Genomic DNA, 23,409 nt, shown 5'->3' on the forward strand with positions numbered 1-23,409 from the left:
CAATCAGCCTCTGGGTGAGCCCTCGTATACAGGGTATGATACAACAGCCAATGGCCACCAATACCCCGACTACTACTATCAGGGAAGTAAGGATAGAAACCACCACCCTCTTTCTCTGCTAAAATCATATCAAGGGCTATTCTGTTTTCCCATGACATCCTACTTGTCGCATCAAGCTGTTCTGATATTCCTTTAACCGCCTCTCTTGTATAATTTATAAATCGCTGTTGATTATAAAAAATGTAATTTATCCAGTCTACATTTTTATTAATTGTTACCCACCAAAAGAGAGCTGACTCAAAGCCTGCTGCAATCTGGTTACGAGCCTTGAATTCATCAGGTACTCCCCTAGGAACTCCTACCGAATCAAGATAAATCCTGTCATCAAAAGAAGTATCTAACAGTAATCTCTTACCCCTTCCCTTTTTCTCTACTATTTTTTCCTTCTCAAATGCCAGGGTAAATGGAATTGCCAATTGTACAATTGCGCATATCCCTTTCCAATCCGGAGGTAGGGTGGGTCTCAATATTTTTCCTCCACAGTACCACCACAGATCCGCTCGGGGAACCTTTAATGCTGAGTAGTTCCCTCCCTTCTCCGTTTCGCTAACATTCTTAATCTCTGTACATAATTTCAGCTCCCCCAAATCTCTCGACCGACTCGTACCTCGCCTGCACACACATGACGTGTGATTTCCAACTGCGGCGGAAAATGTGGGGGGATCTTTTGCATCTTTCTCCTCCAAGGGAGGGAACATCAGAGATAGGGAGGTACAATTTCTATCATTCCATGCAGTCTCATCCTGATACAGGGCTATCATACATTTCATGCCCTTCCTGTCTCGCTTCCACCCGAGCGGAAAGGGAACCACCTGGGCCACTGGCCTACTGGAGGCACATGCATAGCAATTGCTTTTGTTCAGACTTTTTACAGTATACTTTACTCATTCAACCCAGGCATTTGCATCCCCGTACCCAGTCTCTATCTCGATGGTCTGTTTCAAATCCTTTACCTCTATAATTTTTACTACTTTAGGATCATTGGGAGGGGTGAAAGGTTGTATTTCATTACCCAGTAATTCTACCCATTTTTCCCTGTCCTATGCTAATTCGAAAACAACAGCCCACAAACTCCTTCCCATTTGCTTTCATTTCAATCCCAAATGTTTCCTCATAAGTGCCACCTCCCAAAACTGCTTCGTGACATGTGGTTTTCCTTATCGTTAAATATATGGGGTTACACTTTTTATCGGGACAATCGGTGCTGGTCGAAAGGGGGCCCGGTGTATTGTGACAAGACCATTATACCAGGTACCATCCCCGAGGCCATCCCCATAGGACTTAAGATGTATCTCTGAGTTGCGGTATTGTCTCTGATTAGCTACATTCCCACAATTTACTAAGCTACATATATCAGTGTCTATTACTTGTGGATTATCAGACTCAGGAACCATTAATAATACATATGAAAATGATATGTGACAAAATCCCAATACCAAGAGGACTAGCATCATAACTCTAAGCATTCCCAGTATTCTGATCATTATGCTAAAACACAAAAAGGCTTAATATACAATCTTACAGAAATAATCCCGCGCTCGCGTCGCCACTGTATAGTCAATTACTCAAAGTCTCTTTAGTCTGAGTTTCAGCGGGTCTTGCGTTGATTCGGCTGTCCAGACTTCTTCCTCAACTGGAGGGTCCACTGGCCCTTTGATCCGAATGTAATGAGTCCAGCCTTTCTCCACCGTCCTTATTGCCGTTTCGGTAGTCAAAAGAGCCTGGTACGGCCCTTCCCAGTCTGGCTGCAGCTTAGTCTCTGTCCATGATTTTATTAAGACCCAATCTCCTGGCCGGATGGGATGAACAGCAAATTCAAGGGGCGGAGTCTGTGCCAATAGACCCTGTTTTCTGAGGAAAGATAAAGAGGAGGACAAGCCCAGTATATACTTCTTTAAAAACAAATCTTTAGTTTCAGGAATTGGCAATTCTCCCTGCGTTCCCAAATAAGGTAATCCAAATAAAATTTCATAGGTGGATAGTCCCAAATCTTTCCTCCGCCAAGGGACAAGCCCAAAAGGCATCCTTTAAATCTATCACACTAAACCATTTGTGATCATGAGGGATCTTACTTGACAACATATAGGGGTTTGGTACCACTGGGTGCCTGACCTGCACTATCCGATTTAATGTTCTCAAATCCTGCACCAATCGATAAGTTCCATCAGATTTCCGCACTAGTAGAATTGGGGGTATTATAAGGAGACATACATGGCTCCAATAGTCCATCTCTAATCAGTCCCTCAATTACTGGCTGCAGTCCTCGTTTACCTTCTATGGAAATAGGATATTGTCGTTCACAGACAAAGTCCCCTTTCCGTTTTAAATTTATTAACAGGGAGGGATCTGTAGTTTTCCACGATTCCCTTCTCTAGCCCATACAATAGGGTCTATCTTTCTCTCTGCATCCTCTGTCAACATCGCCAGTTGTACAACTAATTCTTTTTCCTGAATTCCAATCTCCAGTCCTAAAAGGATAATTAGGTCTCTCCCCAGTAAGTTACTTCCTATATCAGGGATATACAGCAGTTCCCCTGTAACCCTACCTTTAGGACCTTCTATCATCATAGGTTCAAATAGTGGAACAGTAAATCCTTCCCCTTTCACCCCCGAAACAGTAATTGACCGTGTTAACATTTCTACTTTCTTTGGTTTAAAATTCAGCAATGACCGTGCTGCCCCGTATCTACTAGGGAGACTACCTCTTCCCTACAGGGTCCCACCTTCAAGTTTATCAAGGGTTCCTGGTGGGCCCCTGAGGGCAGGAACCCCTGACACCCCTATTCTTCATCATAATTCATAAGCGGAATTGCCTTTTCTTCCCTTTGTAGATCAGGATACTCCCGCTTAAAATGCCCTATCTTTCCACAATAATAGCATCCTGCCTGTAGCGACTTCCATCTCTGCCCCTGTCGCTCAAACCCTCTATCAAATGTTCCCCCTTTCTCTCCCTCTCCCCTTTCCTCTCTGTCCTGCATGCTGCCTCCTGCCACTCCGGTTGCCCACTATTGGTTCCATTCTCCTCTTAATTACCTCATCAACCGTAGCTACCATCATTTTCACCTTCTGTTTTTGTCTCTCATCCTCCCTCTTTACAAACACTTTCTGTGCCTCTCTGAACAATTCATCTAATGGTTTTTCACTCCATCCTTCTATCTTCTGTATCTTTCTCTGTATGTCTGGCCATGCTCTTGTCACAAAATGTACTTTCAAAAGACCCTGTGCCACTGGGTCCTCAGGGTTCATTCCAGAGTATTTCCGCATTGAGTCCCTTAATCTTTGCAAGAAAGCTGAGGGAGTCTCATCTTTCTCCTGTCTAATTTCAAAGGCTTTAATCAAATTCTGTGACTTCGGAACTGCCTCTCTTATTCCTTTTAGAATCAGGTCTTTCAATTCCCTCATTTCTTCTCTATGCTCTGGGTTTTGGTTTTCCCACTGGGGTCTCTGAGGGGAAACTTCACCTCTCCCTGTCCAGCATCCCCATCTCCAATCGGGTGTTCCCTGTCCCATATTTTAATGGCAGTTCCTCGTATAAGTCCCCTTTCCTCCCCAGTAAATAATATATTCAAAATAGACATTAATTCAGCCCAGGTATACAGACTGGGCCCCAAAAATTGATCAATTTGTTCAGACAATCCCACCGGATCCTCAACCAGGACCTTCATTTCCTTTTTAAATGTTCTGACCTCCCCACTGGTGAGGGGGGGCACTTACAAACCCAATCTCTTTGTCCCCTATGGGTACCTCCCGAAGGGGATAAGTCGTTACGTTTTTCCCCTTTTTCTTTTTTTTAAAGAAATATTGCAATATTTCTAGCTCCCCATAACTTCAAACACCAATTCATCAATTCATGCTTGACTAACCTTCAAAGCCTGTTCCTAACTTATAAATATATTTATATATATTTACGTTCATTTCTTCAGTATTTAATAGTCAAAATGCAAAATGCATACAGTTCCCAATTTTGCAATTCACTGTAATTACCCAGTTTTAGTCCTTTAATTTAGATCCAGAATTAGTTTCCTTAAATAGTCCTGACCAATCATTGCTCAATTACAATACTATAGGTCGTAAAATAATCTGAGCTTGCCTTAAAAGAATTTGTCTACTCAAGTTATTTTTTAAAAAACAACTTCCAATGCATGAACAATGGCTGAATCCAAGGTCACAGATATTAACCATAGAATTTTGCTTTTACCACAATCTAATGTTGAACTGAAACTTCAACCGTCCTCCATAAATCGCTGTTATGTAAAGATAAAAGAGATTAGTTAGAAACTGATAGTAAGGCAGTCATGATCTGTAAAAAGAACAGGAGTTATCATTCCTTTTTTTTTAATTTCAATAGAATCCTTAACCTTAAAAGAAATCATGTTAAGTTTCCATAACAAAATCAGATTGAAAACAGTCCTGGAACACAAGCTCCTGGGAATAAAACACAAACATTCAATCACCAACAAACAAATGTTCACTCAAACCAAATCACAAAGGGTTAAACTTCCTACCAGCTGTACAGCTCTTTTCATTCTCTCTCTCTCTCTCTCGCACATGGACATATAAACTCAGATATTCACAAACCCAGTCTTCGTCCGATCTGTACTTTGGCCAGAAGACAGCGGGACGAAGAATGGAGTCCTTAGTCCATACAAAGCAACAATATTTAATCATCTTTCTCCCTTGTACAAGTATTATTTTGCCAATTTCCACAACATCCTGCCCAAAGGACTTTCCGGAGGAATGTTGTAAGGGACCCCGCCTCCAATTCCATTGCCGTGTCCTTACTTTGTTTCCCCGGAGGCTTTTTCCTTACCCAAAGCGCAAGCCATATTGAGTTCCTTCGTTAGTCCCTTATTAACTACTAAAACTCAATCCCGGCCACCAAGGCAATACTTAAAAGTCAGTTTTCTTACCTTGGTCTGTGCACAGAGTTGCCTGGCCCCTTTTGTCACCGTATTTTCTATCGAGCTCCTATCACTGTCTGATTCAGATGTCTCTCTTATAGGATTCACATCAGTCACCCAAGGGAGCAGACCAAACCGGGACACGAGACCGTTCCTCAATGGGGAACGGGACGCGTCTTCCCAGTGTCCAAGGCCAGCCACTCCCCCCGGTGATGGAAGAAAATCCCGGACGAGCCCCCAATTGTGAGACACAAAAGCTCACTCACTTTAATAATTTCAGTCCGAGACTAATTTCTGATCAGCCATTTATTTGTACACCTATAGATGGGTGCTTTGTCTAATTACCTGGTAAGGTAATGACAAAATGCACACCAAATCCAACAAACTCTCGAAATTTATACAGTTTGAATCCCCATATTTTTCCTTATTCCATTGTTTGTTCCCTGCTTCGCTTACGTCACAGATTTCCTTAAGACTGATCCCACAACTTCTGTTTATCCTGTCTTGTCCGTGACAAACTCTTATCTCTGATTCCCATAAGGGTGTTTGACGTCAGTCTATTGTAGATTATTGATTAGGCATATCTTTTCTTCTATCAGCATCTATTTCCATCCAGAGGCCACTTTGACCTCTTTGATTAGGGTTAGTTCCTGTGTCTTGAGGAGGGGAAACAGATGCTTTCCTGTTTGCCCATATATCCACAATTGTTCTGTATTCATGTCTCATGCTTTCTTTTTGCTGAATATGTATTTTCTCATTCCTATTCTGTATCAGAATTTATACTTGCAGAAATAACATTAATTCATTTATATCCCACAGCCATTCTGGGTCAACTAATGCCTTTTGTGAAATGATAGTGGCCTTGAACACCAAATGACTATCAATGTTCAAACTGCACTGGGGGAAAAAGCTTAGTTTTGTTCTGCCACTTGAAAGGATATTACATTGACTCCCTTCCATATCTGCATGGCCTCCAAGCTGTAGTTCAATTATTACAGAATTTCTTAGCTCTGACCTGCCCTTTTAGCCTTTATATTTACATGGTTAATCCAATTCGGATTCCGAGCTTCAGGATGTTGACAGTTGAAGATTCAGTGATGATAGTACTATTGAATGTTAAGGAACAATGATAATATTCTCTCTTGTTGGAGATTGCTATTGCCTGACACTTATGTGCATGAATGTTATTTGATACTTGTGAGGGCATGACTGGATATTGTCTGCATTTGGACAGGGTCTACTTCCGAGGAATCGTGAATGGTGTTTAACATTGTACAATCAGCATCAAACAACCACGCTTCTGACCATTTAGTGAAGGTAAAACCATTGAAGAAGCAGCTGAAGTGATTGGCTTTCAGACATTATCCTGTGGAAAACCTGTAGAGGTATACTGGAGCTGAGATGACTGATCTTCAACAAACAACTATCTTCCTGTGTGCCAAGTATGGCACCAACCAGCTTGTTGATCCCAGAAACAGATGCCAGGAAGGCACAGAGGTGAGTGAGTGCCAAGGCCTTCCAGTTAGATGACATCCCAGTTTTATGGGACTTTGTCCTTATCTTCAAAAAGATTTTAAGCTTTCACCCCACACACTCCATTGTCCTCTCCACCAAAATTCCACCCCCACCCCTCCATGACATTTCATCCCCCTGTTATGCAGTCACTTTTAGAACAAAGTCCCTTAACAAGATTATCCTACCAATGATTCAAGTACATAGGTGTTGCTTGCACTTATATGACAACATCTGCTTGCAGTGTAACACTGGAAGCATAGTTGCACTGGAGATTATGCTCTACTCATTATATTAGTTCAGTTAGAAAGATGCAAATTAGAGATCATCCAGTAAATGTAATCCATGTACCTCAGTTTAAGGAGAAATATTTTCTCCTGCTTTCAGGTGTTAAAAAACTGTTAAAAAAAAACAACTCTCCAGCCTCTTTAATTTCTGAAGAATCTTGAAACTGGACTCAATGTTAACTCTCTCGACAGTTGACGGCCCATTGCTTTCTCCAGCACTTTATGTTTTATTGTACAATTCCAGCATCTGCTGTATTTTGCCTTTAACAGAATTCATGTATTTCTCTTGTGTCACAGTTAGATAACACAGGGAGATTATAATAGCAGAAGTAGTGGGACTTTTTAAAAAAAAAACAAATGGAGGAAACAGCTTTACAGGCTCAAAGTTAAAGAAGAACATAAAGAGAGTCAGAAGTTCTTCAAAGTGCTAGGTGAACTTGATTTTAAAAAAGTCGAAACATGGAAAGCTGCAAGTTTTTCATAGACACTAAAGAGTACTTTCAATGACGTGGCAAAACCGTCAAATGGGATGTTCTTATTTAATCTGTTGCAAAGGAATTCTAAACCAACAAAATAACATGAACTTGAATGGGAAAGAGTTCATAGAGTTCCCTTGATATGTGGAGCAAAGAAGGTTGTTAGGTAGAACTCCTGTCCAATTCTCTCTGAAGACAGACCAATGCACTTTGAAACTATACAAGTATGCATTGCTCCATTTTGTGTGGAATGATGTGGACATATCTTTCAAATGTATTACAACAAAGTGAAAGTTACCTTTTATTGAAAGCATCATTTGTATATTAATTCATTACATTCATGTAATTTTGTTGTTTTGTTGGTCATTACAAACTAAAATCATCAGGAAAGTGAATCTTATTGGTCGCATTAGTATACAGGGTCCAGTAATGAAGATTAAAATTGGTTATTATTTGAGAACTTAGGTTCTGTAGTGGAGAAAAAATAGATTTTAGTTTTATCCATTTCATGAAGATCTTTTTTTTCTTTAAAAAAAATGCCCAAGATGTAATTTTAAATATTGAGTTCAAAGCAAAACAACATTTAGCCCAGCTAACAACCAAAGGAGACAATTGCTGAGGTGCTTGCTGTCTTTACTGGATGCTTTTTGCTCCCAGTTACGTCAGAGAAATTTTGTAAGTGAAGCAACAAGCTTGATTATGAACTCTTCACTGAAGAATGAGTGTCTGCAAGTGTACTACATGAAAAAGAGGGGTGAATCAATTTTACAATGGTTGTAATGAAATATTTCAAAATTATTTTTAGTATAATAGAGTTTTAATTGCTGTGGTTCTGTTCGCCGAGCTGGAAGTTTTTGTTGCAAACGTTTTGTCCCCTGTCTAGGTGACATCCTCAGTGCTTGGGAGCCTCCTGTGAAGCGCTTCTGTGGTGTTTCCTCCGGCATTTATAGTGGCCTGTCCCTGCCGCTTCCGGTTGTCGTCCGCTGTAGTGGCCAGTATATTGGGTCCAGGTCTATGTGTTTGTTGATGGAGTTTGTGGATGAGTGCCATGCTTCTAGGAATTCCCTGGCTATTCTTTGTTTCGCTTGCCCTATAATGGTAGTGTTGTCCCAGTCGAATTCATGTTGCTTGTCGTCTGCGTGTGTGGCTACTAGCAACGAGTACTCGAGCTACAAATCTTCTCACAAACTTTGAAGAGTTTTAATTGTGTAATATATTTATGGTATACATTGGCAATCTCTTTGTGAGCATGTTCAGTGGCAAACCTTCATAGCTTCCAAAAAGATGAATAAGAAACTTGTTGTCTATCAAGTCAGGTTTCACTTTGGGATCTGAATGTCCAGTAATATCAGCAACTAGGATCATAACAATGTCAGAGCTGAAAATGTGTTGCTGGAAAAGCGCAGCAGGTCAGGCAGCATCCAGGGAACAGGAGAATCGACGTTTCGGGCATAAGCCCTTCTTCAGGAATGAGGAAAGTTTGTCCAGCAGGCTAAAATAAAAGGTAGGGAGGAGGGACTTGGGGGAGGGGCGTCGGAAATGTGATAGGTGGAAAGAGGTCAAGGTGAGGGTGATAGGTCAGACTGGGGTGGGGGCGGAGAGGTCAGGAAGAAGATTGCAGGTTAGGAAGGCGGTGCTGAATTCGATGGATTTGACTGAGACAAGGTGGGGGGAGGGGAAATGAGGAAACTGGTGAAATCCGAGTTCATCCCTTGTGGTTGGAGGGTTCCTAGGCGGACGATGAGGCGCTCTTCCTCCAACCGTCGTGTTGTTGTGGTCTGGAGATGGAGGAGTCCAAAGACCTGCATATCCTTGGTGGAGTGGGAGGGGGAGTTGAAGTGTTGAGTCACAGGGTGGTTGGGTTGGTTGGTCCGGGTGTCCCAGAGGTGTTCTCTGAAACGCTCCGCAAATAGCTGGCCTGTCTCCCCAACCACATCGGGTGCAGAGGATGCAATAGATGATGTGTGTGGAGGTGCAGGTGAATTTGTGGCGGATATGGAAGTTTCCTTTGGGGCTTGGAGGGAGGTAAGGGGGGAGGTGTGGGCGCAAATCTTGCACCTCCTGCGGTTGCAGGGGAAGGTGCCGGGAGTGGAGGTTGGGTTGGTGGGGGGTGTGGATCTGACGAGGGAGTCACGGAGGGAGTGGTCTTTATGGAATGCTGATAGGGGAGGGGAGGGAAATATATCCTTGGTGGTGGGGTCCGTTTGGAGGTGGCGGAAATGACGGCGGATGATGCGCTGTACATGGAGATTGGTGGGGTGGTAGGTGAGGACCAGTGGGGTTCTGTCCTGGTGGCGGTTGGAGGGGCGGGGCTCAAGGGCGGAGGAGCGGGAAGTGGAAGAGATGCGGTGGAGGGCATCATCGACCACGTCGGGGTGGAAATTGCGGTCCTTAACCCCACCAATCACCCCACCAATCTCCATGTACAGCGCTTTTCCAGCAACACATTTTCAGCTCTGATCTCCAGCATCTGCAGACCTCACTTTCTCCTCATAACAATGTCATTCAGCAAAGGTGGTTATTTCAGTTTCTGGTTCCTTACAGTCTTGGAACAATATCAATGGCTCCCACATTTATTCATCCCACACACTCCTGAAGTGTGTGAGAAATGATGTGCTTTTATCCAGCAGTCTGTACACAATAGGCTAAATTATATGACAGGTATAATGGAAGTGGTTACTATAAAATAAAATGCTAATAGAGTAGTTTTGAATGGTCAGTACAGAAGTTTACATAGATTATAGCATTATCTAGTGAGTTTGTAGTTCAAGGTCTGTTTCAGTATGTTTTCATACAGCTGGTGGGGAATTGGTTTAGCTTAGTTGTCTAGTTTGTTAGTTTATAGAGCAGTGTGATACCAACAAAGTGGGTTCAACTCCCATTACAGGTTTGAGTTTACCATGAAGGACTCTCCTTCTCAACCTTTTCCCTCGCCTGAGGTCTGGTGGCCCTCATGTTAAACCACCTCCAGTTGCCTCACACTAATGACAGAGCAGTCACTATGGTCAGGTAAGACTATGGTGACATAATAACAACAATGCAGATTGTGTCATTGTTGAGGATAATTGTTTTCTTGGCTCAGAACATTATACTTCAAACTTACTTCCTGGCCAAGTAAATTATGTTGAAGGACAATGGGAATTTTGTTCAAACCCAACATAAGGAAAGCCAAGATGACCAAATAGGCAGAGATTTTGTGGTGCTGCTTGCTGCCAGTGCCAGATATTGAGATTGAATTGTTTATACATTTTTCTGTTATGCATTGATTATAAGAGGTAGCAAAACATGTTACACTGTATGTCTTGTTCCTGGCAGTAACTTTTATGCTTTTGGGTTTTTTTTGCTTGCAATTTGGGTTAACGTTTCAATTTAAACACATTAAAGAACAACAATGAGCTAACCGGTTCAAGTTTTTCTTTTTAAATCATTTCCAATTTGCCAAATAAGATTAAAATGTCTTCCATAAACTACCTAACTCATGTTTTCTGTGCATGTCTCTCATATCCTCTAAATATCATAATCCTACTTTCTAACACCTCTAATCCATATAATTCCCTCTCCATCTTTATAAACATTGAAATACAAAGTCATCACTTTTCATATGAGACAGTATATTGCATTTTAATAACATTAGGAAAGTTGTCTGTAAGTCAGAAATAAAACTGACAATTGACTGGAAGAAAAAGATTTGCTGTTGCGAGAAAGAACATTTATTAAATTCATTCCATTCAGAGAGGTCATTAATTTTAATAAAGAATATTTAGGATCATAACTGTCCATTGGAATGAATGGATAGTGAAACATTTATAATGACAGATTGCTTGAGCCAGCAACATATAACATTTTCGAGGATTGAGCCCATTTATTCACAATTGTCCAATTTGCTGTTGAGCTCACTGCAAGAAAGTGTTTGATATTTAATAAGATTGTTTCTTTGTCAAAAATAGAAAACGGTTAGCAAAGTATACATTTTTTTCTGAGGTTATCCCATTTTTATAGAGCCTATGAATGGATATTCTGTAATTTGTGGAACAATACTTCAACATTATTTGAAACTAAATGTCAAAACACACCAAAGTATCTACCAGAATTAGTATCCAGTAAGGAAAAATAAATCAGAGAAAATTGAGTTCTCATCTGTCTCGAGGATCAAGATCATTCGTCAAGCTGGTTCTTCTATCTGTGCACACTATCAATCCATAATTTCCTCCTCCACTACTCCTACTTACTTCACATCCAAATCATTTTCATTTCACAATTTCAGTCTCATCTTCAGCTTTTATCATGATTCTATTCACATTCAACTGCTCTATTTCCTGTCCCTACATGCGAACTGGTATTAATCAAGGGCTTCTTTCCTCAGACCATATTCCCTTTCAAAAAGAAACAAAAAAAAATCCCACAATACATTCATCATCTCCAACCTTATCTATAGCCCACTTTTCTCTTTCAGCTTTTGAAATGTGTCACCATCTTCTTGCTCAACTTTTTTGATAATCCCTATTTATATTCTATGCAACGGCTTCAGCAAATCTCTGTAACAAAATAACTCTAATCACAGTAATGAATAACATTTTATATTACATTACCCCTTGTCAATTTTGACTTACTGATACAACTAGATTATAAGGGAGTGATTACACATCAAAAATATTTTAAACACTGCAAGATGCTTTAAGACGTCTGATGATCCTACAGCCTACTTATTTTATTAATTCCCAAACCACTCCAAATGGTACTACTTCCTCCAATATTGCTTCACAATGCACATCAATATATTTCCTCAAATGTGCCTGAGTAATCAGACTGAAGTTTTAAACTCCATTTCCTATTGCCCTGTTCCTGCAACCCCAAACATTGCCTGCCTTTGTCTCCACTTTAGCCTTTATGTTTACTCAACCTTTAAGCAGTAAACCTTTGTTTTACTACCTCATTTCCAGTTTCTACACAACTGCGTCCCATACACTATGTTTTAAATAGTCAAATCTGTTTATACTTTTACCTTGTTTATTCTATGATGCATTCACCAACAACCTCTTCAACTATTAGGTTAATAAAATTGTTTCAGCTTGTCTCAATCTGCATCATTTTTTCAACCATGCCCAGTTAATTTATATTTTCAGGGACTTTAATTCAGGAAATCAGAAAATGATGATCAGATACAGAACTGCACACAAAACAAAGTCAGCCGTTGAAATTTATTTGGGGCAGTAGGATGATAGAGAGCATCATATCGCTACTAATTACATTGAATATTATTAGCTTAATTAGAACACAAGCAATTGGTTTGGCGGTTGGGGGGGTGGGGAGTGGGGGGAAGGTTGTAGAACAGGATACCACTGGTTTAATGTTCTTGAAAATGAATTTTGCCCCATAACGTGCTTACTCTGTTCCCAGACAAAATGTTGCAGATTACACTTGCTCAACTACTTGGTACGCTTGTAATCAAAAACTTGTGGATTCCTGAAAAATCAACCCTGTTCATACATCAAGTACATTTTCAAGAAATTAACTTTTTTTACAAAATTGAAAATGATCTGCTGCTCTCAATACTTCTGTAAGTTGTATGTTTGAACCATGAAATTGATCAGGCTGACTTGGATTTGACTAGTCCTAATGCCTTTCATTTTCATGTAGGCAGGCATTTCATCTCTACTTGGTATTCACCTCTCTCTTACCAGCTGATGTTGTGATGAATTGTGAGCTCCAAACCACATCGAAACACTTCATGATAAAACAAAATGGTAAGCTCAAAACTAGAATTCCTATTTGTGATCATCATATTTATAAGAAATCTTATGTGTGAGTTACTGGAATAAAAATAAATTCTTTCAAAAGAAGTCAGCCATTTATTTTAAAAGTTAAAGAATTGACACATTCAAAGATCATATAGTCACTGTAGTCCTAGAGGGCTGCTCTCTTTTTAGAAAGATAGTTAGTGGTGAATTTAAACTGAGCACCAACAGATTTCAGGCCAAAGTCAAGGTTGAGAAGGTACAACCTTCCTGGTAACCTCAACTGATGTGGGAAATGAATTGGTACTATGCATCACAAACCAGTCATCCAGCCAATGAAGTTAGCCATAGCCGCATACCATTCTTCAGTGACTGACCTGGCATTGGGCCTTACCCCATACTGATTCCAAGTGAAGTCACATCCGTCATGTTATGAAACCCAAGATTACAGGTTGTAACAGATCTGTTATAGTGTACTTCAGACAGCTAATCCCATTGCATTGAGATCCATGTTTAGTGCCATGCACTGTTCTGTACACACTCCTGCATTTGCTTTCATCATCAGCCCCTCCTGATTAATTCTAAATTATTCTCATCTCCATTCATTCTTCATCTCATTTGCCATTTCAACAAGAAAACTCTTGTCTTCATTAAAAAGCTGTTACCGCCCCTCTGAATTCTTCCTCCATTCTCCTTCGCAGACTCCATCTAACCCTTCAATCTCCCATATTGTTATTAACTCACCATGACCTCGACCTTTTCTTCTCTGGTGTTAAACAATTAGCAAAAGATTTAGCTCAATTAATTTTAAGCACAACATGCAATTGAGCATCTTGTTCCCTCATTTTCCCTTCCATGCCCACTTCTTCATGCAAAGATCGTCTCCCTGCTACTTCTCCACTTGGACCCTTTCTTCTGTCCTTTTACTTGCGCTCCAACTCTTCATTGAGAAATGCCAGTGTGATGTCAATCATCTTAATTTCTCTGTTCCTCTCACCGACTTGACCCTGTCTCCGTGTGAATTTGCTACACTTTTCTCTTTGGATTAATGCTGGGCTTTATCAAACCTACAGATAAGGGGGATGCTGTTGTCATCTGACACGCCTGACCTCTGTCTTACAGAGGCAGAGCACCAACTCCCAAACACAATACAGCTTCCCTGACACTGTAATGTATTTCTCATCATCAAACTCTAAATTTCAGGACTGTCATTGACCTCAGCTCCTCTGGAGGTTTTCAGACCACAGCTTTCAGCCTCAGTGTCCCAGACCTGCACAGCTTGCTTCTACCTCTTTCTCAAAACCCACATCAGCAGTGCCATGGCAGACCCATTGTTACAATCAGTTCCTTCCCTACTAAACCTATTTCTTCCAATCTTAGTTCTATTTACCCCCACATTGTTCAGTTTCTTCCCATCATACAGTTGGATTTTCTTTATTCTCATTCCACAATTTCCAGTTTCATGGCCCTAGCCACCTCCTCTTCACCATTCCCCATCAGGATGTTCTGAAGGCTCTCTGCTTCTTCCTTAGGGGGACACAAATAGAGTCTCACACAATCCCCATCCAACGCAATGCTCCTTCATCTGCCTGAGCTCATTCTTACATTAAATAACTTGTTTACCTCCTCATTTTGTCCCATGTATAAAAGGTGTGCCTATGATTCCCAGTTACGATTGACTCTTTGTGGGAGATGTGGAACATTTCTTGTCCTTCTTGCACCCCCATTTACATCTCTTTCTTGGATACATCACTGACATCTTTGGTGCCACTTCCTATTCTCATCCAAAACTGGAAAAATCCATCAGTTTTGTTTCCAGTTTTCAATATTTTCTCACTTTCGCCAGGTCCACCTCTGTCTCTTCCCTTCCTTGACTTCACGGTTTCCATTTCAGGGAATAACGTGTCCCTGTTGAAGTTTTGAAGAATCGTACTGGACTTCTGAAATATTGATGCTGTTTCTCTCTCGCACATGCTGCCAGACATTGTTTTTATTTCAGATTTCAGCATCTGTTGTGTTTTTCTTTTGTAAGAAATATGGAAAATTTCTCAATAAATGCTCAGCTTTCCATCAATTTTGAAAGCCTTATGTCAATAAATGTCATTGGCAGAAGCTGTACACTTTAGATTAGATTCCCTACAGTATAGAAACAGGCCCTCTAGCCCAACAAATCCATACCAACTCTCCAAAGAGTAACCCACCCAGACCAATTCCCTTATATTTACCCTTGTCTAATGCACCTAACACTATGGGCAATTTATCATGGCAAATTTACCTGACACAGCTTTGGATCATGGGAGGAAACTGGAGCACCTGGAGGAAACCCATGCAGACAAGAGGAGATTGTGCAAATGCAACACAGACAGTTGCCCAAGGTGGGACTTGAACCTGGGTCCCTGGCTCTGTAAGGCTGCAATGCTAACCATTGAGCCACTATGCTGCCTTCATGCAATGATATGCAGCTATGCACCAAGAAGACATAAGCTACAATAAAGACAACCTCAGATCCTGCCAAATATTTATGAATGGAATGATCAACAGACCAGAATTCTACAATGTACACAACAAGAAAGAGTTGTGGACATATTGCGCAGCGTGAAATTTGGGGAAAACAAATTTATTATTGTACCATTTGCAAACATCCCAATAGTGTCTCTGCAGGGAACTAGACTTGTTTTTAATTTTTAAAAAATCTTGTCACAGACGCAAGTAACAATATATGACTCTTTTGAATTCAAATGAAGAAAATGTACTTACTGAAATAACTTCATGAAGGCCAGCATCCCATCATCAAGTCTCCCTTTATTTACACATCCATCCTACAAAGCACCAACTCAGAGCTGGCTCCTGGAGTAAACAGAGCCCCGACACATCACTTTGTATCTATCATCCAGAACTCCCTAATTGAACAAGGTTAACAGCCCCAGTAAGGGAACTCATATTCCATGAGATTCACTTGGCCAATCTTGTTCTAATCACTACACCGACAAACAAGGAGAACCAATGATAAGACCTACAAATGTTGCACTTTCAGCATTATATAGAATTCACCAATTTCACACACAGGATCAGAATGAAGGGATATATCTGCTTTGCTCACAAAGATGAATAAATAGTTGAAAGAGAAAAAACAGAAGCAAGAGGAATTACAAGCTGATTTTAATATAATGAAAAGCTTCTCGGTTTACAAGATCATTTGGGGCAATGCACAAGTGAATCAAATCAGGTTGCACAATCTTGCTACAGAAAGATTGACTTGAGATCAAAGCAATGCTGGAGAAAATGATAGACCAAATGAAATTAGATGGAGATGCACAGCACACACAACAAGAATCTGTGAATTACTTGTAAGTCAGTCTTTTCAGAAATAAATACTAGCATTTATTGAGTGATGCTTGAGTGATAAGTAACAAGCAGGACATCAAGGACACAAGACAATCATTGAAGCAATAAATTGAAGATGTCCAAATTTTAATGAAAACAAAGGAGGAAAATCTGGGATAGGCTGGCCAACCATTAGAACAGTCAATTAATGAGAAAATATACTTAGTCAACATAAATCTAAAATTGTAATAGAATGTGAAGAATTGATGGTGTAAAATCCAAAGATTCCAAATGAGCTGAAAGCTCTGAAAAGAACAAAACAAATTGTCAAGTGATTTGAACCACTCAAAACATCTTGAGTAACAAATTCAGTCAGTTAAATGAAACAATGCTTTACTGTAGTGCATTGTGATAAATGTTCTTGAACAGAAACTGCAACCCTTGAAAGGAAAACTTAGACCATAAGACATAGGAGCGGAAGTAAGGCCATTCGGCCCATCGAGTCCACTCCACCATTCAATCATGGCTGATGAGCATTTCAACTCCATTTATCCGCATTCTCCCCGTAGCCCTTAATTCCTTGTGACATCAAGAATTTATCAATTTCTGCCTTGAAGACATTTAGCGTCCCAGCCTCCACTGCACTCTGCGGCAATGAATTCCACAGGCCCACCACTGGCTGAAGAAATGTCTCCGCATTTGTGTTCTGAATTTATCCCCTCTAATTCGAAGGCTGCGTCCACGGGTCCTAGTCTCCTCACCTAACGGAAACAATTTCCTGGCGTCCACCCTCTCCAAGCCATGTATTATCTTGTAAGTTTCTATTAGATCTCCCCTTAATCTTCTAAACTCCAATGAATACAATCCCAGGATCCTCAGCTGTTCCTCATATGTTCGACCTACCATTCCAGGGATCATCCGTGTGAATCTCCGCTGGACACGGTCCAGTGCCAGTATGTCCTTCCTGAGGTCTGGGGACCAAAACTAGACACAGTACTCCAAATGGGGCCTAACCAGAGCTTTATAAAGTCTCAGTAGGACAACAGTGCTTTTATATTCCAACCCTCTTGAGATAATTGACAACATTGCATTCGCTTTCTTAATCACGGACTCAACCTGCATGTTTACCTTGAGAGAATCCTCAACTAGCACTCCCAGATTCCTCTGTACTTTGGCTTTACGAATTTTCTCACCGTTTAGAAAGTAGTCCATGCTTCTATTCTTTTTTCCAAAGTGCAAGACCTCGCATTTGCTCACATTGAATTCCATCAGCCATTTCCTGGACTACTCCTCCAAACTGTCTAGTTCCTTCTGCAGCCTCCCCACTTCCTCAGTACTACCTGCCTGTCCACCTAACTTTGTATCATCAGCAAACTTCGCTAGAATGCCCCCAGTCCCTTCATCCAGATCATTAATATATAATGTGAACAGCTGTGGCCCCAACATTGAACCCTGCTGGACACCGCTTGTCACCGGCTGCCATTCCAAAAAAGAACCTTTTATCCCAACTCTGTGCCTTCTGTCAGACAGCCAATCCTCAATCCATACTAGTAGCTCACCTCGAACACCATGGGCCCTCACCTTGCTCAGCAGCCTCCCGTGTGGCACCTTATTAAAGGCCTTTTGGAAGTCTAGGTAGACCACATCCACTGGGTTTCCCTGGTCTAACCTACTTGTCACTTCTTCAAAGAACTCCAACAGGTTTGTCAGGCACGACCTCCCCTTACTAAATCCATGTTGACTTGTTCTAATCCGACCCTGCTCTTCCAAGAATTTAGAAACCTCATCCTTAATGATGGATTCTAGAATTTTACCAACAACCAAGTTTAGGCTAATTGGCCTATAATTTTCCATCTTTTGTCTTGATCCTTTCTTGAACAAGGGGGTTACAACAGCGATCTTCCAATCATCCAGGACTTTCCCTGACTCCAGTGACTTTTGAAAGATCTCAACCAACGCCTCCGCTATTTCCTAAGCCACCTCCCTCAGAACTCTAGGATGTAACCCATCAGGGCCAGGAGATTTATCAATTTTAAGACCTTTTAGCTTTTCTCGCACTTTCTCTTTTGTAATGGCAACCATACTCAACTCAGCCCCCTGACTCCCTTTAATTGTTGGGATATTACTCATGTCTTCCACTGTGAAGACTGACGCAAACTTAATGGCGTCTCCAGATAAAATCACTCTCAGAAAGTCTGAACATACTACCAAATCACTTATGTTCTATAGAAACTCATAGATCTTCTTGTTATTGCAAATAGTTATAATTTATTTTGGACAGGTTGTCAGTGTACCTCACCTTTGAGAGAGTATAGTTTAATGACACCATGAGCAATATGTGACTCTTTCTGGTATTGAGTCTGCATTTGATTTGCAAGCTTATCACATAGGAATCAGTTGATTGTTGTTACATCGGTTGATATCTTATAATGCATTTTACTGTTTTAATATGAACTAATCAACAGATTCAATTAATCCTTGATGAGTGACTGATTGTTACACCATTAACATAATTTTGCAGACAGCTGTTGGCCAGTTCAATGTCTGGCAACACTTAAAGCCAGTGCATCTTCCTTCATGGGAAAGAGTGAATAGAGGTGAGATCGTTTCTAACTTTTTAAGCTGATGAATAGAGCTATTGCCCATATGAAATCCAGCTCCTAATATTTCTGGTCAGTACTTATCATCAGAATTGGAAGCAGTTATTGGAAGGATACATTTGAATCATACATTAAATTTTTATTCTTGGTTTTCATTGTATTTCTCTTCCTGATCAGTGTCAGAGGCAGAGTCACCCTGTCATAGAGATGAACAGCATGGAAACAGTCCCTTCAGTCTAACTTGTCCATGCCAATGAGTCATTCCAACCTAATCTATTCCCATTTTCCAGCACTTGGCCCATATCCTTCAAAACCCTTCCTACTTACGTACCCATCCGGATGTCACTGAAATGTTGTAATTATACCAGCTTCTACCACTTCCTCTAGCAGCTCATTCCACACATATATCACCCTCTGTGTGAAAAGATTGCCCCTGAGGTCCCTTTTATATCTTTCCCCTCTCACATTAAACCTATGCCCTCTCATTCTGGAATTCCCCCACCCCAAGGAAAATACCTTGTCTATTACATGCCCCTCATGATTTGATAAACCTCTACGCGGTCACCCCTCAGCCTCCGACGCTCCAGTGAAAACAGACCCAGCCTATTCAGCTTCTCCGTATAGATCAAACCCTCCAACCCTGGCACCATCCTTGTCAATCTTTTCTGAACTCTTTCAAGTTTCACATCATCCTTCTGATAAGAAGGAGACCAGAATTGCACACAATATTCCAAAAGTGGCCTAACCAATGTCCTGTACAGCCACAACATGACATCCCAACTCCTATACTCAATGCTCTGATCAATAAAGAAAAGTATACCAAACACCTTCTTCACTATCCTCTTTCCCTGCAACTCTACTTTCAAGGAACTATGAAGCTGCACTCCAAAGTCTCTTTGTTCAGCAACACTCCTCAAGACTTTACCATTAAGTGCATAAGTCCTACTCTGATTAGCTTTTTCAAAATGCAAAATCTGGCATTTATCTAAATAAAACTCCATCTGCCACTCCTCAGCCCATTGGCCCATCTGATCAAGACCCTGTTGCACTCTGAAGTAACCTTCTTCGCTGTCCACTACATCTCCAATTTTGGTGTCATTTTGCGACCTTTACAACTGATTTTATCTTGACCTAAGCACTTTATCAAACTACCTACTTCCACCTTTGTAATATTACCTAACTCTACCCCTGCCCAGAGGCACTAACTCTTAACTACAAACATAACCCTTCCAATGTTCTTCTGGATGGCTCCCACTCCTTCATTTCTTCCATACATCATCATGTTCATGTACTATCCAGTACAAGTTTCCTTCATCCATCTTGACTTTTTAACTTACAGTTCACCTGTGTTCTAGCATAAACTCACATTCTAATATTCAAACCCATTCATAGTTACTCTACATTTCCAACATTTTGTGTTAAAAGTAATCTATAAATCCAGGTATTAGCTCTGTGAGAAACTAAAAATGAGCTTACTGGTAATCTAAGAGCATTGAACTACTGACATAGATGGTTATTGCTTTAACATAAATGCTAAGACTTTAATGGGTTTATAAAAAGCTATGAAAAGAATAAACATTTGTTTATTGATACTGGCAAGAATAACTTGCAATCCAATGGGTTTCTGATATTGAGAGGTGGCAGACTCACTTACACTACTGATTTCCATGTGGGTCTTCCTGATCTTCCACTTCAGTGGAAAGATAGGATACATAATACAACTAGCAGTTGATGCTAGACTGCCAATCCTTTCCAAAGATATGGAGGAGTTCAGGGAAGATAAGCAAAAAATATCTTGCCTAATTTTTCAAAATCATCATGGATTACTTGAAAGTCTCATTGTGGGTAGACAAAGCCAGGAAGAAGAAATCTTTTTTTTAAATTTAAGTTCAAGAATAAAGAAATACTAATAAATTCATATAAGGTAAGGTGAGTTGAGTATTACATATGGTTTGGTTATATTATTAAAGAAATATAAAGCACTTGGGTTATACTGTAACATGATACTGGGGTTGAAGAGCTAGGAATAATTTTGGTCTAATCCAGTGAATGAGAAATAGCTGGGTTAGGGTCAGCTAAATTTAATGGAAGTCAACATCATTTGTCTGTGAGTTGGTACAAATCTCTAAGACTGGTGTGAGCTCAGGCAAGTGAGTTTATATTAAAATAGTGGTTAAAATCCTCTGACTACATAAATCACATTATATAATGCAGTATAACTCAACATCCGAATTCTTGCCTATCAGCACTGCAATCAGTTATGCAACACTGCAGATTCGTATGGATAAAAGCTATTCTAGAGTGGCTGCAGTAAATAGCAGGCAAGTTTGATTCTATAATGTGATATGTTAGCAACACAGCAATCTGCTCACTAGCCCTGGAATGGGGTTTGCAAGCATCAGGCCAAAAGGCAATAACTTGTAAATTAAAGACAAAAGTGGCACAGAGAGAAATCAGTGTAGCATCATGTCGCTAATAAAGTGGCTGTGTTTTTCTAGCATAAATGCACTCATCCGTGCCATCATAAAATAACCCTAACCTCAGTAAAGGCTTTTTCATATCATTTATTATCAGGTTTCAGGCCAGTTTTCATCTTTGATGTTTTACCAATCAAAATAATTCTCAGACTTAAATGGGTACAGCCCATTGTGCAACAAATTTCATTGTAAAGAATGAAGGCATGACCAACACTACTTTAAATATAAATTCAAATTTCATAATCAGTAAACAGATTTAATTAACTACCCTTCCCAAAAAAAAAGAAACCCCAGTAGCAGATTTATTTTGAACAGCTTTGAAACTCACTGTCATGTGACTCATGATACAAATTCCATGAAGATAGATTTTGTACCATGCACTAATAAATGATTGGCAATAGGAAGACATGATGAAGCATAACATGAGAATAATTTTCAGATGAGAAGGTTGAAACAACGCAATGAAACATGGGATTTGGCTGCCTCATTGTGAAGCAGAAAAATCTAAATTCCACAGTATTTCACTACACAATAATTACACTACTTAGAAAGCAGAGCATTTGAAATAGTGGCAATCTCATGAACCTTAACTGAAGCAACAGTATGTTTATATGATATCTAGCATGATCTTTACAAATGGCTGCATTATTTTACTCAGCAGGTGACTGTGAGGCAGAAACAGAGTTAACATATCAGGTCAATGACCATGCACCAGAGCATTTTTCAACACTTGAATTCCCACTGTTTGATTTAATCTGTAGTTGTCACAACATGATATTAGTATAACAAGGCAATAATACTGAACAGTTAGATTATAGATGCCACTATGGACAAAAAAAGATGTGTTACTGCTAGAGATAGCTCCCGTTGTGACCACAATTCAGTTTCAGGTCAGGGTCTAATTGGTCTTGACATAGTGTCAAGGGATTACAAACTTTGAAGAAACAAATTTATTAGGTCAACCTTTTTTTTGTGTGGAAGCTATGGAGAATATTTCTTCCTTTTGTATGTTAAGAGGACGTCTTTGGTCATTCTGGAGACTCATCAGATTTCTACTGTTTTAAACATCTAAAAAGCCTTCTGGATACACATGGCAATTGTGATCTGACATGAACTCATTTGACAATCCAAACAAACACCTAGATATTGCCAGAAAGAGCCAATTTATTTTACCAGACTTTGTTTCCAAGTGGAGCAAAGGAGTGCTTGCAGCCAAATTTGTTTCCAGCTGGGGATGACATCCATTTGACTCTGGTTCAACAGCTCTGAGTATTCTGTCTCTCCTGCTGATGACAGGTTAGGGATATACTACTGATTCTAGCCATTGGGTCCAATGCCCATGCTTCAAAGATGCTAACAACTTTATTCCTAGAATTTGGGATAAATTTGGCATCCGTGTCAGGACCCTGAAATTTGCATAAAGTAAATTTGAGAAACTAAGTTAGAAATCCTTCATTACTGTACTGTTTTATTCTGAATGTGTTGACAGATATGAAAAATGTGTACCAAAATAAAGCCAAATAATTTTTTCTACAAAAAAGAGAATTGAGTAACTTCAAAAATGTAAATTGCAATTTTTTTATGAAGATGTTGGTGTACTGAACCTTTAAGAGAGTAAAAAGCTAGCAGAACTACCTGACACAGCACCAAGTATTCTGAATGAAATCACAAATGTAACACTTGGTCAAAACCTACATTAGCTGCGTTGCCTTGAAACGACAAAACAGATTCGAATTCGGCCAATCAGTTTAAATTATAGCCCCAAAATACCGAACTCCATTCAAGTTTGAATTTAGTATATTGACAATCTTAAAAGCCAATGACATAATCCAATGCTTTGGGGGCATAAGACTGAGGAACATTGAACAGTTGGCAGGAGAACTGCCACGCCACCAGCATGTAGAAACTGCCTGAAAAATAGCTCTCTTAAAGGTACCTTTGTCAATCCTTGATCTTTGAAGCATAATCCCTAAGAAGAAGAAAAGAAGACACAGGAAGATCCAAATGGAAGATTCAACAGCTGGCTGATTTTGAAAA

At 40.1% G+C, this 23,409-nt stretch overlaps 2 long non-coding RNA genes across 2 annotated transcripts; one reads left to right on the plus strand and one right to left on the minus strand.

Moving 5' to 3' along the window:
• Positions 1 to 1,525: 1,525 nt before the first annotated feature.
• On the minus strand, positions 1,526 to 5,608 carry LOC148150095 (uncharacterized). Its single transcript, XR_015756821.1, has 2 exons — positions 4,971 to 5,608; positions 1,526 to 1,911 (listed from the first exon to the last, which is right to left on the minus strand). It is a non-coding gene; the product is annotated as an uncharacterized LOC148150095 (long non-coding RNA).
• Positions 5,609 to 6,330: 722 nt separating this feature from the next.
• Positions 6,331 to 18,869, plus strand: LOC148150096 (uncharacterized). The gene is made up of 3 exons (XR_015756822.1): positions 6,331 to 6,458; positions 12,874 to 12,980; positions 18,817 to 18,869. It is a non-coding gene; the product is annotated as an uncharacterized LOC148150096 (long non-coding RNA).
• The last annotated feature ends 4,540 nt before the right edge of the window (positions 18,870 to 23,409 follow it).

The sequence above is a fragment of the Chiloscyllium plagiosum genome, unplaced genomic scaffold (assembly GCF_037043375.1).
Source record: "Chiloscyllium plagiosum isolate Xiang-an unplaced genomic scaffold, Cpla_swu_hap1 HiC_scaffold_4, whole genome shotgun sequence".
Lineage (NCBI taxonomy): Eukaryota > Metazoa > Chordata > Chondrichthyes > Orectolobiformes > Hemiscylliidae > Chiloscyllium > Chiloscyllium plagiosum.